Raw genomic sequence first — 15,156 nt, forward strand, 5'->3', positions numbered from 1 at the left:
TGTGTCTGTCCACATCATGTCCAATCAGCTGAGTTTACCGCATGTGGACTCATGATCATGAGAAATGGAGGAACCTGAGCTAAATTTAGTCATAGTAAACTGTCTGAATACTTATGTCAATGTGATATTTCAGTTTTTCATTTTTAATACATTTGCAAAAAAAATCTAAAATGGGGTATTGAGTGTAGACTAGTTTAAACTATTTTAGCATAAGGCTTCAACATAGCAAAATGTGAAAAATTACATAACAGAGGAAAAGTCAGGCCTTGTTGAGCTGTCCACATCGGAGAAGACGGAATGTCATGCTGTTAGAGGAAGCTCTTTAAGCTGGAAAAGAGAAAAACAAGAGAAGGGGCTGAAACATGCCTAGCCACACAGGCTAAAACCTCCAAAGTCAAAATTGCCTTAGCCAAGGATGAAAACAACCTGGGAAGGTGACAATGCCAGTGCGAGGAGGACAGGTCCCATGTCCTGGCAGAACAAATGCAGGCAACCTCCAGCCTAAAGGCAGTGTCCAGGTGCAGGAAAACCTGGACAAGGAGACTCTCCAGTGGCATAAGGGAAAGTCCTGCTTTCTGGAGTCTTAGAGGAGCGCCAGGAATCGATGGGAAGATTAATCAATCTAGAAAATCAAATGAAGGATGTTTAGAGTAAAACAAAGAACAAATATATACAGAGAGGATTCCTCCAGCTCTTTAGAAGAACTGGGAGGAAGCCAACCTTGCTCTGACCTCACAATGTAATAGCATCCTCGTGTTCTCTTTCCTGCTCTCTTTCTACCTACTCTTCTTACCCTCCCTAAGCCCCCTCCCCATGTATACACTCTGATTGACCAGCTACTTCTTTCTGTGAGTTTGCATATTCTCCCCGTGCATACGTAGGGTTTCTCCAGGTGCTCAGGTTTCAATAAAAAATAACACAAAAAAGTTTCATCTTGCAAACCTTTATTTTGCTTTAAAGTGAACATAACCTGATCCTGGAGTCTGGAGGTTTTACTGATACCTTTCATATAGAGAGGAAAAAATGTCCTTGAGTGTGAAGTTTAGTGCTACATCAAAGCGTTCTCATGCACCTTGGAGTGGTTCAACTACAATTTGTACAATTTCCCTTAAAAACATTTCTATTCTTTTCATTTTCATTGTAATCTTTCATTGCATATTATTGCAAATTTTACGCTGCACTCTACTTTGTAAGTTTTAAAGCATTATTGTGATATGCTTTGACTTGCTTTTGTGTATGAAATGTAATAAACAAACACATTTTTTTTAATGTTAGTAGTGTTAATTTGTTCATTTATATATTTATCCATGATATTATTTGTTGGACTGAAACAGCAGGGCCACCGTATAATCTGGAATGTTCCTGACTGACCGACTGACTGATGATATTCCCACCACTGGTCAGCCGAGTGCCTTGTCACTGAGTTTAAATTTCTGGATCAAACAGGTTCTATCAAGGGGGTGTAGTGTTGCCATCTTAGCTCATTGTCTCTTTTTTCCCTTTTTTTCAACCAGACTGGGTATGAACCTGGTTCAAGACTGGACCATGTTTGGATGCAGACCGGGAGCTTATGGCTACACCTCTTGTTACAGATGCTCTACTGAGCCGCTCTGGTTTCCCAGCTGCTCTGGAACTGCAGGGAAGAGGAGGAGCTCTTCCAGTACACTGAGCCCCACCTCCATTACAGCAAATAAAATACTTTCATGGCATGTATCATTACTACTAAAGGAGGCAGAGGAATAACTCAAGACACACCAAACAGAGAGTGCAGGAGAGAGGGAGGGAGAGAGAGAAGTCATCAGTAACAAGGCTTCGTACTAACCAATATGACCAACTCTACATATCAAACAGAGGAAGTTGGACACAAAGACCTGTCTCTAATAAAAGTCTGTTATGTTCTGGAGCTGAAGTAAATAAAGACTAAACTATTGTGGGTCCCAGACGGAGGCTGTGCTCTGTGTGAGAGACTCAATAACAAAGACATAGTCTCTCTTCTAACTTTCAGTCTTTCTTATTCATTTATGTGTTTGGTGTTTTTGGTCAGACGACGTTCCAGTTATAAAATCTGGATTTGACCATAGTCAGTCCAGACAAATTCTAAGTTTTGACCTAGTCATGTTTATCTAATAATATTTTGTTCTAAACACTTTAGGTCTCCATACTGTTGGTGCTGTTGGTGCTGCTTGTAGCCTGATTAAATGATTTTTAGCAGTTCAGTCACACTTACATGATCATCATCATCATGTTCATCTCAGGGCAGCCCAAAACTGCTGTCGAGCATGTATCCAACTTGGAAACTTGCTTTTATTTGGTGTGATGAATAAGTAGACAGGTGGGGGAATATGTGGAAGAAAATGCTGATATATCCTCATTCTGTCTGTAGAGGAGGTGTCATTATAACACTGCTGCCATGCCAGTGTATGAAAATGAGAGGGGAGGGCAGGTGTGTTCATCTCCACCACTATTGGCTCATGAAATAATTACATCTTGGGCAGGGAGATGTATTGTTATAGGGTGTGTGTCTATGTGTGTGTGTGTGTGTGTGAGGGGCTCAGATTTACCAGCAGGCAGATTTGAGGTGTTTGAGGAAAAATGAGTTCCATCTAGCTTTAATACATTCATTTCCCTCCCTCTCTCCCTGCCACCATCCCTCTTTCTTTCTCTCCTCCTGTCATTTTTTAGTCATTCCAAAAATGACTAAAACGAGAATGTGAGCTCCACAATTGTTACAATCATCACATCTGCATAGTCCCCATCATCTATCAAAATCCATGTCCCATAACCGGCCAAAAATATCAAGAGAGAGATGAGAGCCTTTCACACACATCCCCTAGTTCATCTATTCATAAAGGTGTGTGAGTGTTATTTCATTCACATGACTTCATGCCTCGCTCTACCCGAGGCAAATATTTTTTCAATCCATTGCTGTTAAATGTTATAACTCACAGTAAATGTCTGTGAGGAGGCTCTGGAGGCCTGTGGACTATAGCTCACAGAGCTGGAAGTCTGCCACTGTTACCGGACAGAACATAACTCTCTCACTGTGTCAGGGCTTTTCCTGTGTGAGACACAACCTGCCTGTTACGCACCGGGGCCCATGTGTTTCATGGTGCAGGGCCATTCTGACGAGTTCTTTGTAAAGTTGAATAAAACAAATACAACCTTTCAGCCTTCGTCTCTGCTTCACTGCTTTGTCCGTGTAAAGCAGCTTATTACGACCCATAGCTGTGTTTTAATGTTAGGTGACCTCTAGTGGCCATAGTGACGATGACAGGAGCAAAAGAGGAAGTCAGGTGTAAAAGTCAGGGCGAATGGATGGGTCGTTAAAACACAGGTCTATGACACAGGATACTGCTGTTTGTTAGTCGTCATTTCTTTTGTCCATGACTGTTCCACATCCTTAACTGTGTGTTTACACGTCATGTTAGCTCACTCAGACATGTAGCTGCCAATGGAAACAAAATAATCCCTGCTTTGCAGATAGGACCTAAGACCGTGCTGGAGAGTCCAACTCAGTTTTCCAGTCTGTCGAGTAGTATTGAATAGATGGAAGAAGGGGAGGATGGTTAGCGTAGTGTTGCAGAGACGAGACAAGAGAGTCCTCCTTTAAAGGGTTGTCGTCCTGGGTCAGGACAAAGACTGGGGGGGCACAGACTTTTTGAACAGCGTGACAGGCCATCTTTATCTGTAGGCTGTCCTTGCACCTCGTCACAGTTGGGCGGCCAATAGAGTAAAGTAGGTTAAGGGTGAGTAATTCCATTCCAGATCTGTTCATTCTCTCTGAAGAGGTATCTGTGCTCCCAAAGCAGGTTGAAATTGTCAATAAAATTCACTTTTTGGGAGGCACAAGCAATTGAGAGCCAAGAGCCTGCTGAACTTGTTCACACCCCGTCTGATTGACGACAGAGGGTCCCTAATGTCTAGGGAGCCTCGTATCTTTTCGCACACCAGTCAAGTCGCATATCAGTATTTCAGACTGTTCCTTGGAAATATCGTTGGTCCCTACATGCACAATCATTTTGTTCACAGTTTGGTGAGCAGACAAGATTTGTTCTGTTGTGCCACAGAGCCTGTTGTCAGGGAAGCAGTGTGCAGAATCACCAACACATTAATGTTATTGGCCTAGTGACACTGTTCAATTGCTGTGTGTGCTGTGAGCCGGTTTTAGTTTGCATTGTGTTCTCTCTCCTTTTTCCGAGGGACTGAATGTCAGTAAACACATCACAGTGTTAGTTAGTTAGTTAGTTAGTTTGTTTGTTTGTTTGTTTGTTACTTAGATGTATTTCAATTGCCCTCTCCTCCTCCATGGTAATGTTGTATAACTCACACAGTTCTGCAAATAAAGTGTTTATGCTTTCAATACTGAAATCTTCTGTAGACGCCTGTGACAATCTTTGCACTGTGACGTATTTGCGGTGAGCGGCGCAATAAGGCCCAGTTCAAAGGGAAGCAGATGAAGGCAGCAGAGCGACAGCAGCCAACCAGCAGCGTCCCTCAGGCGGACGAGCTGTGTCCTTTACCTACCAACTTACCTACCAACTGATCCCAAGATTCTTCCCGTAATGAAAATAATATGGCAGCAAACAACACCGACAGAGAGCCTGAGGATTACACTTTTAAATGTAAGTATTGTTTTCAGCTCAGTTCAACAGCTAATGTTGCAACTGTTAAAAACAAGAGCCAAAAAACAAAAAAAAAATTTTTTTTTAGAAGTGTTATCAAGGTTGCTAGGTGACAGGATCGGCACTACATAAGGGCAGGCAAAGCTGGTGACCAAAGCAGCAATCCTCCATGGGCCGGACCGTCTCATTTCGGTTTGGCCCTTGCAGTCTACGACAGCTAGAGGGCCACAACTTCATAGACCATGTCCTCCGAAGGGGGTGCGGCCCCTGAACTGGGACACAGTTCAGATGCCTGAGGAAGGCTGCTTGTTGTTGTCCAGAACCTCTGTAGGTTCCTCACAAAAAGGTGTCACCAACCGCAGACAGACTCAGTCAAATGGCAGCTGGTGAACGTAATGGAGCATTTAGCAGCTAAAGATCAAGATATTTCCCTCAGGAGCCGGTTGAGACCAAACGCTGTGCAAAAAGAGAGGGAATACAGGACTTCAGCAGGTGGGAAAAAAAATAATTCCAAATAAATGCTGATGTTGTTCTGTGTCTGCTGGATGTGTCAGCATAAACTGTTTGCTGGTATATAGCAACTTTAATGAAGCTGTAATAATAATATATCAAATATTGTTTCTATCTTATTTAACAGCCCCCATTAATGGAGCTTTAAGATTCATATTCAAAAATGAAAGGATTGCATCTTCAGTTTGGTGGTTGATTCAGCCTGCCATTGAATGATAAAATCAATATATAATATATATAAATAATATAGTAAGTAATATAGTAGTGTTATCCCTAACAACACTGTGTTGCAGTTAGTATGTTACTGATGGACGGTTCTGTTCTGTACTAACATGAAATGACAAAAAGCACATGCTGCCACCCATCAATTAGACTGTGACCTGAGCGAGTTTCTGTCCACGTCCAGGTCCTTGGGCTAAAGAGAGTGCTGGACAAAATGAAACGCCATTAAATATCATGTGGCCCGGGTCCATCAGACTGAATGAAATTGCGAGTTACAAAAGAAGGATTGAATTCCCCATCCTCAGATGAGCCGTGATGGCTTCTTTAATACGAATAGCAGAGAAGCAATCACTTCAGAGTCAGCACAGCGGTGCATGCCCCGCTGCCGTCAGCCTGAAGGCGCTGCTGGTGTCCAACCTGCCAAAACGAGCCTGTCTGTCTCCGACCTCTGAAATGAGCTATTCCATCCAGATCTAAATGAAAAGACTTGCACCAGTCTGTACCATCCCGACTTGTTATTCCGAGTGAGCTCTGTTCTGCCACTGAAAGATGAAAGGAAAATTGTTGGGTTACACTTTCTAAGCAGCCTTTATAAAGGCTTTATAAATAAACGATAAAGCTTTAGTAATGGTTGATGAATCCTATTGGTGGTGTTCATTAGTAACACCCATCCAATGGACCATTACCTTTGGGAAAGGGGAAAATCAATTCATTCATTTAGTATCATTTAATGTTACTTTGGGAGAAGAGCCCTTTATTATGAGCTACCTACTAACATTTATGACTGCAGACGACCCACTGCACTCACAGGGCTGCAGTGAATGTGCTGTATTTATCCTCCTTTATTCTGAATATATGTCCTAAGTCATAAATGTAGTGACTCTCCTCTATTAATTTACTACATCAGGGATACACACAGTATTTGTTGCTCAGAGACATGCAAAGTAAATAAACCTTTGTTTGCAGAAGAACTGCACAGGGTACCTTTAACCACAGCACACTTGGTTTTTTGTTCATGATAAGACTAACAGTGAACCTTTACCATTTCATCTTGTTGTCGAAGGATTGTTATAGGCTGAACAATTGAAGTCACAGTCCATCTTCTTTATCTGATTCACAACAGAACTGTTGAAAAGAGTTTTCACAAAACTACAATCACCACCTCGTGGTTGTTTCCTCCACCAACCAGTCAAGCTGCATGACATAGTTACAGTGTTTAATAATAGCCAGGAGTGTTTCTGCAGAACATTATGATGTCACAGTGAAGACCTTTTGACCATTTATATATAAAATGTCATCACTTCATTTTATCCTTATAAACATTTGAGTCAAATTGTGATATATAAAGTGAATGAATTCCTGAGTTATGGCCAAAAAGGTGTTTTGTGAGGTCAGTGTGAGCCAGGAGTAATGAAATTCCCTCTGGGCATTGTTGACATATTGCATTCACAAGAAAGTGGGATCATTGGGACCTTAAACTTTGACCTTTGACCACCAAAATCTAATGAGTTCATCCTTGAGTCCAAGTGAATGTCTGTGCCAAATATGCAGAAGTTCCTTCAAGGCGTTACTGAGAAATTGTGTCCAACATGCATTCATCTCTGGCTGTCGCTGGTGCAGGGGCATAAAATCTTTAAATGGGAGCATTGGTGTGGCCTACAATAAATTAGCATTATCTTTAAAAAAACAGTCATAATATTCTGTCATAAGACCACTTTCCTGTGGTCTTATGACAGAATATTTTCTCCTAAAGGCAAAAGAGTAAGTTGCATTTTTATATAAATTGCAGTAAGAAATATAAAACTCAATATGTACAAGGCAGCTATTTTGAAAAATAAAAAAAATCTGTGTTACTGAAGGGAAGAACATATGCAATACATGACAAAATATGTATACATTAAAAAAAACAAAAACTAAATCAATACTGGGTTTTATTCACTGGCTCATTCACAACTTAACTGTGCACCACAGTGCATATAGTCTGGGGCTTATTAATACACATGACAACCTTCAAGTGTCAAACAGCCACTAATCTGACAGGAAGTAAAACAGCTCAGAGAGAAAGTGTGTGATGGAGACTCAACATGCTGCGATATCTGAGTCAGATTATTAATAGATAAATCTTGTAGATTTGATAATGATATAATTCAATGATTAATTGTTTCATCTCTTATTGGTGCAAACAATTAATCCATTTCCCCCAAATCTGTGAGTTAATCAGAGTAAAGATCTAATCAAAACATCAGACAACAAATTAAAACTTTAATTCACAGTATGTGAAGTTGTTTTACTTGTAAAACATCAATTTATACATCATTTATTGCACATTGTACATATTTGTTTTTCATTTTCATCATCTTCATCGTTTTTATTGTAAACAATATATGAAAATGTAATTACATTTATATCTAAGCTGCCTGACTTGCAGTACTTGCTTTTGCTTTATCTCTCTATATATTTTCTTATTCTGTTTATTGTTATACTGCAAAACAAATTCCACATATGTGAAACTATTTGGAAATAAACCTGATTCTGATTAACACATGCTGTCATAGCGTAATGTGATGTGACTGGGTCCAGAAACTTGAAACTCCTTTGAATTTCAACAAAAGGTTTAATCCAGTTTCTCTTCTTAATATTTTTGAAAGAACAATAGACGTTAAAACGCCAGTGTCAGATGTGTGTGTTACGTGCAGCTTGTAGTGAAATTTCGCCCTCAAGTGGCCGAAAGAAACTGAGTTATGAAGCTTTGGCACGCAGCAAGACACTTACAACAGTTGTTAAACTGAAGCCAGTAAAGTCAGCTCTAAACTACTGTACTTGTTATCAGAAACCTGGAGTGAATTTTATTAAAAGCTTATTTAATGTTATTGATTCCATAACATTATATTGGCAGGGACAATTTATGTTTAAACTGTGTGTGACAGATTTTAAACCAGTTTTGCTACAGAAAGTGATGAATCCAATGGCATTCATACTGCTATTATTAAATCCACTATCCATCCATCTAGAATCCAGTAGCTGTAGATCCTGTAAGATGCTGCGATTTCCACCCTTGCTTAATTTCAGACAATCCAATATACCACTTTAATAAAGTCTGCATCTATCTTGAATATGAAGGTGTAAAATACTGTGATTTATTTGCCGCTCTGCTGTACTGCCAGCATTTAATAGCATGTGGGTTAATTGTTAAGGCGTACTGAGGGTCCCTGGTAAAGGATCAATCATACAGAGCTGTAATAATGGCTTTCTAATGGTTCATTGAGGCCGCCTTCCTGCCCTGCAGAGTCCTCCTTTATTCACACATCATGGCCAACTGTGGGGGAGATTTTTATGTCCTTCTTCCAGATGAAGGGCATATCAATTTCTGCAGCTCACAGCCTGTCTAATAAATCAGGAATTTTAACATGGAAGGCCTCAGAAATTCAGAGTGCAGGATCGCTCAACTTGGATACACTTGTAGCCATTGGGTAAAGGGAAGGTGTGGTGTGCAGGGGGGGGGTGGGGGTGGGAGGCGTCCGCTGCATCACTACGGCACTGTGTGTTTTTCTATGTATTATTAATGGTCTGCGGTACAAGTTTGTTATTCAGTGGAAGTGAGCCTTGAGTAGTGCGAAGCGGGGTGAGTGCTGGTGGGAGGTCGGGAATGATAGTGTAAGGCAGCAGAGAACATTTGTAAAATCAGCCAACCAAGGACAGCAAGAAACTTTATGCTCTCCAAAGAGTTTCCAAATGAGAGATATTATCAGATTTCTTTTTTCTGTGGAGACTGAGGAGAAAAGCAAGCAGACTACTTATTTCAAGGCTGAAGGTGTTTTAGAAACTGATACTGCAGATCATACTTATTTTCACATGCAGTTTTACAGAGTGTTATATTAGACCTGGCGTGCGCATTTACCGGCTGTATAGCTACAATCCAAAGACACTGTAAGTACCTTTGTCTGCAGTCTTACCCCTTCAATTCACATTCTGTGAGATACGTGTCAAAATGCCTCTGAGCCCACAGCAGCGCTGTAGCTGATGGAGGTGGGGCAGCAGTAATTGGGAGGCTGAGTTGGTGCTCAGGTGCATACTGACCTGAGAACTCACAGTTTCTGTCTCCTCATTTTAAACACACACTTTCCCATTTCACGTGCGATTCTGCCGAATGGACTGCGGCCAGGTGATCCATGAGATCAGATATGTATCTGTTCAAGTTCAACCAGGGTTCCAGTTACATGGGGGACTGGGGTGGGGTGGGGACTGACCCTCCCTGATTAAAACTTGGAACCCCCCCCAAAAGAGGTAAAAACAACAGTTCATGATTATTGTAAGAATATAATGTGGACATGAAGAAGCTCTTGAAGCTAAATACTTCCAGTTTTCACCCATAATCTCACTCGTGCAGTTATAAGTGCATATACAGGAATTTGAATAATATTTTTTTTATAAATCTACAATCTTATTTGCATTTACATTTTTTCTACAGTTTCTTTTATACATTGACAAATCTCAGTGCAGTTGAAAATCTGGAGACACATTTGCAGATTCCTTCACACATTCACGAATCAGACCAAACATTTACAGACTCACAACAGACGGCTCTCAACTGTGTCATAAAGCACGACAGTGAGCAGCTGATCAGAGCTGAAGAGTCAGAGATGTTGGTTCACACTGGATTATTTATAGGCTTATGTATTACACTGCAGTTACAGTAATAAAACCCTCACGGCCACGTCTGTTGTTACTGTAGTTTAGACGTGGTTTGATTTCTGTTAAATCTGCCAAACACTGTCTGGAAAAATAGATCAATATTTTTCGCTTTATGTTGTTTGTCTTGTGCTGTGAAGTGTAATTTTAATTACATTAATTTTGTGACATCATGTCATTCCCTACTTATAGTTTCAGATGCTGTTTCTATTTCTTTATTGCTCTCCACATCGTCTCCGTCTGTCTGTTTGTTTTTGCCTTCTTCACTGTGACAGGGACGGTGAGAGAGTGTTGGGGGAGAGAGAAGAGACGACATGCAGTTTCGCAGTGTTCAGTGACCGTTACCTCCCTGTGTGTATTTCAGTCTGTGTCTTTATCAGTTTTTGTCTGTTGAGTTTCCCTCATGTTTCCTTGTCTTCCCGTTACTGTTCCAGAATTTTCCCCATCATTGAATTTTCTGAGCTTTGCCAGTCATTTGGATTACCTGGTTTTGGATTTTTCCACGGTTTGTGTTGCTGCCTGTACTTCAGTTTTTCACCAGCTTCTATTGAGTTTTTGGATGTATGTGTCTATTCATGTCTGTCTACTTTTGGTTCCTGTTGTTTTTTTGACCTTGCCCATTGGAGGTTGTTGTCTTAATATGTATTTATTTCTTGTTATGCAGCTACAGTTTTTGTTATGGTTGCTGTGAGACACCTGTGAGCCATGTCATGTTTTGTTTTTTTTTCATTGTTAATAGAGTAATGACCATGTTACTGTTGTTGCTGTAAATACACCTCTTCCCATGACTCTCCTGTGAGTTTTCTGTCCAGCCTAAACCAACCAAACCTTAACCACAGCGTTATCACATCATCAGTCAGATTCATTATTCGGCAGTGATTTGTATCAGTTTTGGAAGGCACAGACAAATTATGTAGTCCTGATAATATGGACAAGAATCCACAAATAAGTTATTCAAAGGGGAGGTGGACTAACAGTGTGTTTCATCATTTAATTTGCAGGACTTGTTTGTCATGAGATTGGTGAAAGATGGTGGGTGTGATTGGTCCAGGTTCGATGTATAGTCCGGCATTTTGACTTACAGGTCAGAAATGTCGTGATGCTTTTAGCTGAGCAATATTTTAAATATGACATTGTTGAATTGAGTGAGTGAAACAGGGATTATTTTTCTTGTCTAGCTCATGAAGTAAGAAGTTATGGCCTTTGTCAGGACTCAACTGGGACTTCACCGGTAAACCTCTGTGCAGTGACTGCGGGAACAACTTTCAAACCTCCTCGTGTGTTGCCTCAGGTTAAACTCGCCTTCATCTCTCAACTAATTAGCATCCACAACAGTATACAAAAGGTAAACTGCATAATTCATCTCATATCTCCACACATCCCTGTGGTAGTAGCTAAAGATCTCTGAGGTCCACCGTGTGGGTCTTGTCTTAGAGAAGAAAAAGCCATGTTTCAACATCACTGACTAATTACAGTATGTTGATGTGAGGCTCCAGAGATTTGCTTTGCCTTGTTAGACTGATAATTGCTTGTAACAACTCCCAGAGAGACTGGAGAAAAGTCGGTGGATGAGTTTTACAAGTCGGGAGGTGAAATCCCTCTGCTCGGCCTGCGCCTGAGGAATAATGAGCATCATTACTAAACCACTTCATCAGTTTTTATCTCATGGTTTTTGATTGAAAAGGGGGACACTACCGAGATGACACTGAAGTTTATATTCCAGTCTGCAGGGCCAGGATTTCATTTTTCATTCAAAAAAAGAGGTGGTGAAACAAAAACATCTTGTTTGGACTAATATTGTAAAGTTGCTGAGTGAAGCTAGAGAAAGGAAATAGGTCAGTGAAGATGTTCGTCCTCTTGGGGGGGAGAAGGAAAATCCTCAGAAATCTAATGGTAATCTGTTTATTATATTATGAGATATGCAAGTCGGCTGTAGAGAGGTTTGTTAAAGGTTTGTGAGAGTTTGTTCGACGTCTAATCATAAATCAGAAGAAGTCGGCCAGATGTCGTTTGGCTTTGCCTCTAAATGAACTGAAACTGTGTTTTACTCAAAGAAACAAATGTCTTGTAATAAGCAGCACCAAAGACATTATTCTTCATTGTTTCCTTCATGCTGTCAGTGTATCTCTGTCTGGCCGCTCCTTGAACTGTCCATTTTCAGATCATTATCTCAGTTCTGCATATCATCATCTTTCTCATTAAAGAAATCGCCCATTAACCCCCACCCCCCTTCATTTCTCCCCCCAGAACAACGTTTTCCTATCTGACTCCGCTCAGATAAATCCCATACAGTAGGTTTCACTTGAAGAGTCATACACTGGATTCAATCATCATGAGATATGACCGCTGAGGATTGAGTGGCATCACTCTGCAAATGAGAAGGTCTTTGCTGTTAAACCCTGGCTTTGCTTGATTTGGTAATAATCCAAGTCGATGTATTTACCGGTGGTGAAATCAAACAATATGAGAAAATCAAACTGGATATTAAGGATAAAAGAAAAGTTTATAGTTTTCTGCCCATGTTCTGGTGACACAATAGAATATTGATATTCTTTGGTTGGTTCTGAAGCAAGAAATCACAACAGCTGGCCATACTGCCATGAAATTGGGTATGACAGCTCAAAACCCCCAGTGGCTCCTGTTGATGGTTGTGATGCCTGATCTTTCCTCTAACATCACTATTATATCACTTATTTCCTGTGATGAATTTTAAAGGATGAGACTACCGTTATTTCTGTGCTTTTCTTATTGTCAGTAAATTCCATGAAAAGACCAAAACCATTATTCCTTTTCTGGAAGTTTGCTATTACTGCTGGCCGAACTGAACAAAATCTTTTCTACTGGTATTTTTGAAAGTGCGATACAAATATTATTCACATTAGTACAGACTGCCTCCAGGAACCAGCTGTTTGCCTGCACTTTTGCCTTCTGTCTTGCAGTATCATGGCCTGCTGTGTTTTTGTTGCCTTATACTCTGTGACTACAGATGTTGCTGGCATCAGCAACTTGCTGCCTGTGTTGTAGAGGCCAATGTAGCAGAAGCTTCTCGGGATGCCCTGCCATCTCTTCATCTTCATCATCTTCCTCCCCAGCCCCTCAACAGTGCAGATTAGTACCTCTGTGTTAATATCCCCAAGCCTTATATTTGCCAGGTCTCATTTTTACTGAGCATCTCCTTCACAGTCTACTGTACCCCTTTCCCAATGTCTTCACCCCTTCCCTTGGACCATTGGTATGATGTCCTCTGCGATCTTGAAGCGGAACCTATGCATGACACACCCCATCCGCAGTACCAGGCTTCTGGATTTTGTAGGCTTACTGCAACTATATGCCCTCGCTTTTGAGACCTTTCAGTACTACAAACCCTGCATACTGGACTCAGCTGCTGCTGATACCAGGTCTGGTTTAGAGTCGTTGCCCTCGGCGCTTCCCATACGTGCCGAACTGCAGCCTGTTTTACTTTGTTCATAACCTGAGAGAACAGTCAACTACAAACCTGAAGGCGCACCATACAAATGGGGTAAAGTTTAGGTTCAGCTTTTCAATAACGTAGCATTACTTCTACTTCTGACTTACTGGAGGTTTAGCCTAACGGAAAAGTGAGTAGTCTAGACAGCTAAATTGCTTTAGATAACTTCCTTTAATTTGTGGAGTTAGAAATGTAAATCCTCTCATTAGATTGTTGTAAAGAGAGTATGTTCCATTCATTCATGTCTGCATATATTTCTTGAATGAATAACATGACAAGACACGCTCACTGACTCTAACTTCTAGCACCACTTCTCTTGGCTTAAAATCACCTGGCTATTATTTGAAAGCAGTTTTCTGAACTTTGATATTGCTCTTCAATAAAACTAAACTAAAACATTCAAAACAACTTTTTGTCAACTACTCTTTTGATGACTAAACTATCAAGTTTATGTTTTAAGTGTAAAACCAGACAAAATGTTCATGGTTTAAAGTTAATAAAAGTTGAATTTAACACAAAAATGATCGAACGTTTGTGGCAACGACGACGCTTTGCCATCAAATTGTATTTGACTGATACATAAACGATACAATATTTCAAAGAGCGCGCTTTTAAAAATGATGCTCTGTGGTAGATAATTAGATCAGCATCCAAAAATGATCAAGGTACAGAGAACATGTTTGTGAGGTGGGAACAAGTGTAGCGTGCAGGGTCTGGATTATGAACCATGTAATTACATCCACAGGGAAGGAATCAAACAATTCTAGTCTATGGAGAAAGTCAACAAACCATTACAATGTTCAGTTGTTTTTAAGAATCAAAGTAGTGGAAGCTCTGCAAATACAAGTTGCCTCCATTTTGTTGAATTTTGTGATCTTAGTGTCGAGTTGTTGAATGATGACTCTTCCCAGACATTACTGTGTCATATTTATACGTTATTAATGAAAAGCACCAGTCTGCATACACCTCATGTGATTTACTGCAGGTAATAAAGATCTTAATGTCTGCTGAATCACAACAGAGCCAAGCAGCATTTTTAATAATTAATCCACTTAGCTGGGGCTCAGTCTTTATCAGCAGCTGCAACAGACTCACACGCTTCCCTCTGGCCTCTGAGAGACCTCCTCCGCCGCCCGCCCACCACCTTTTGTCTTTACATTTCAACTCTAATGATCCCGAACAGTTTGTTTACTCCTAATGCTTAATAAGGTGGAATGCTTGCTGATGAATATTAATGCCGGGACATAATTGGCTCCTATTATGTTCAAAAAATGTTGGAGGAAGGCAGGTCGTTAAGGAAATGAGTTTGTTAAGGCCTCTGATGGCAGCCGTGTGGGCAGTCAGAAGAAAATGTTATTAATTGCAGAGGCTGCTGATGTGTTCAGTGTAGTGGGATCTGACACATTAAAATAACAGTGTCAGCCTACTTACTTCTGTACCTTTCACAAGCTATTTGATCCAAATAAACCCTTCATCACGTCCTGAGTTTTTCAATTCAACTTTATTTACATAGCCCCAAAAAGTCCCACTGCAATAGAAAGAAACCTGGCCAAGATAGCATTAGGGTGTTTTATATATATCAGTGGCGATTGCTCTAAGACTGCAAGGGAAGCTCAGCTTCCCCTAAAATGTCAACAAAATAAG

Source organism: Seriola lalandi, unplaced genomic scaffold (genome assembly GCF_002814215.2).
Source record: "Seriola lalandi dorsalis isolate HSWRI2012SDOR001 ecotype SW California unplaced genomic scaffold, Sedor1 jcf7180002054953, whole genome shotgun sequence".
Lineage (NCBI taxonomy): Eukaryota > Metazoa > Chordata > Actinopteri > Carangiformes > Carangidae > Seriola > Seriola lalandi.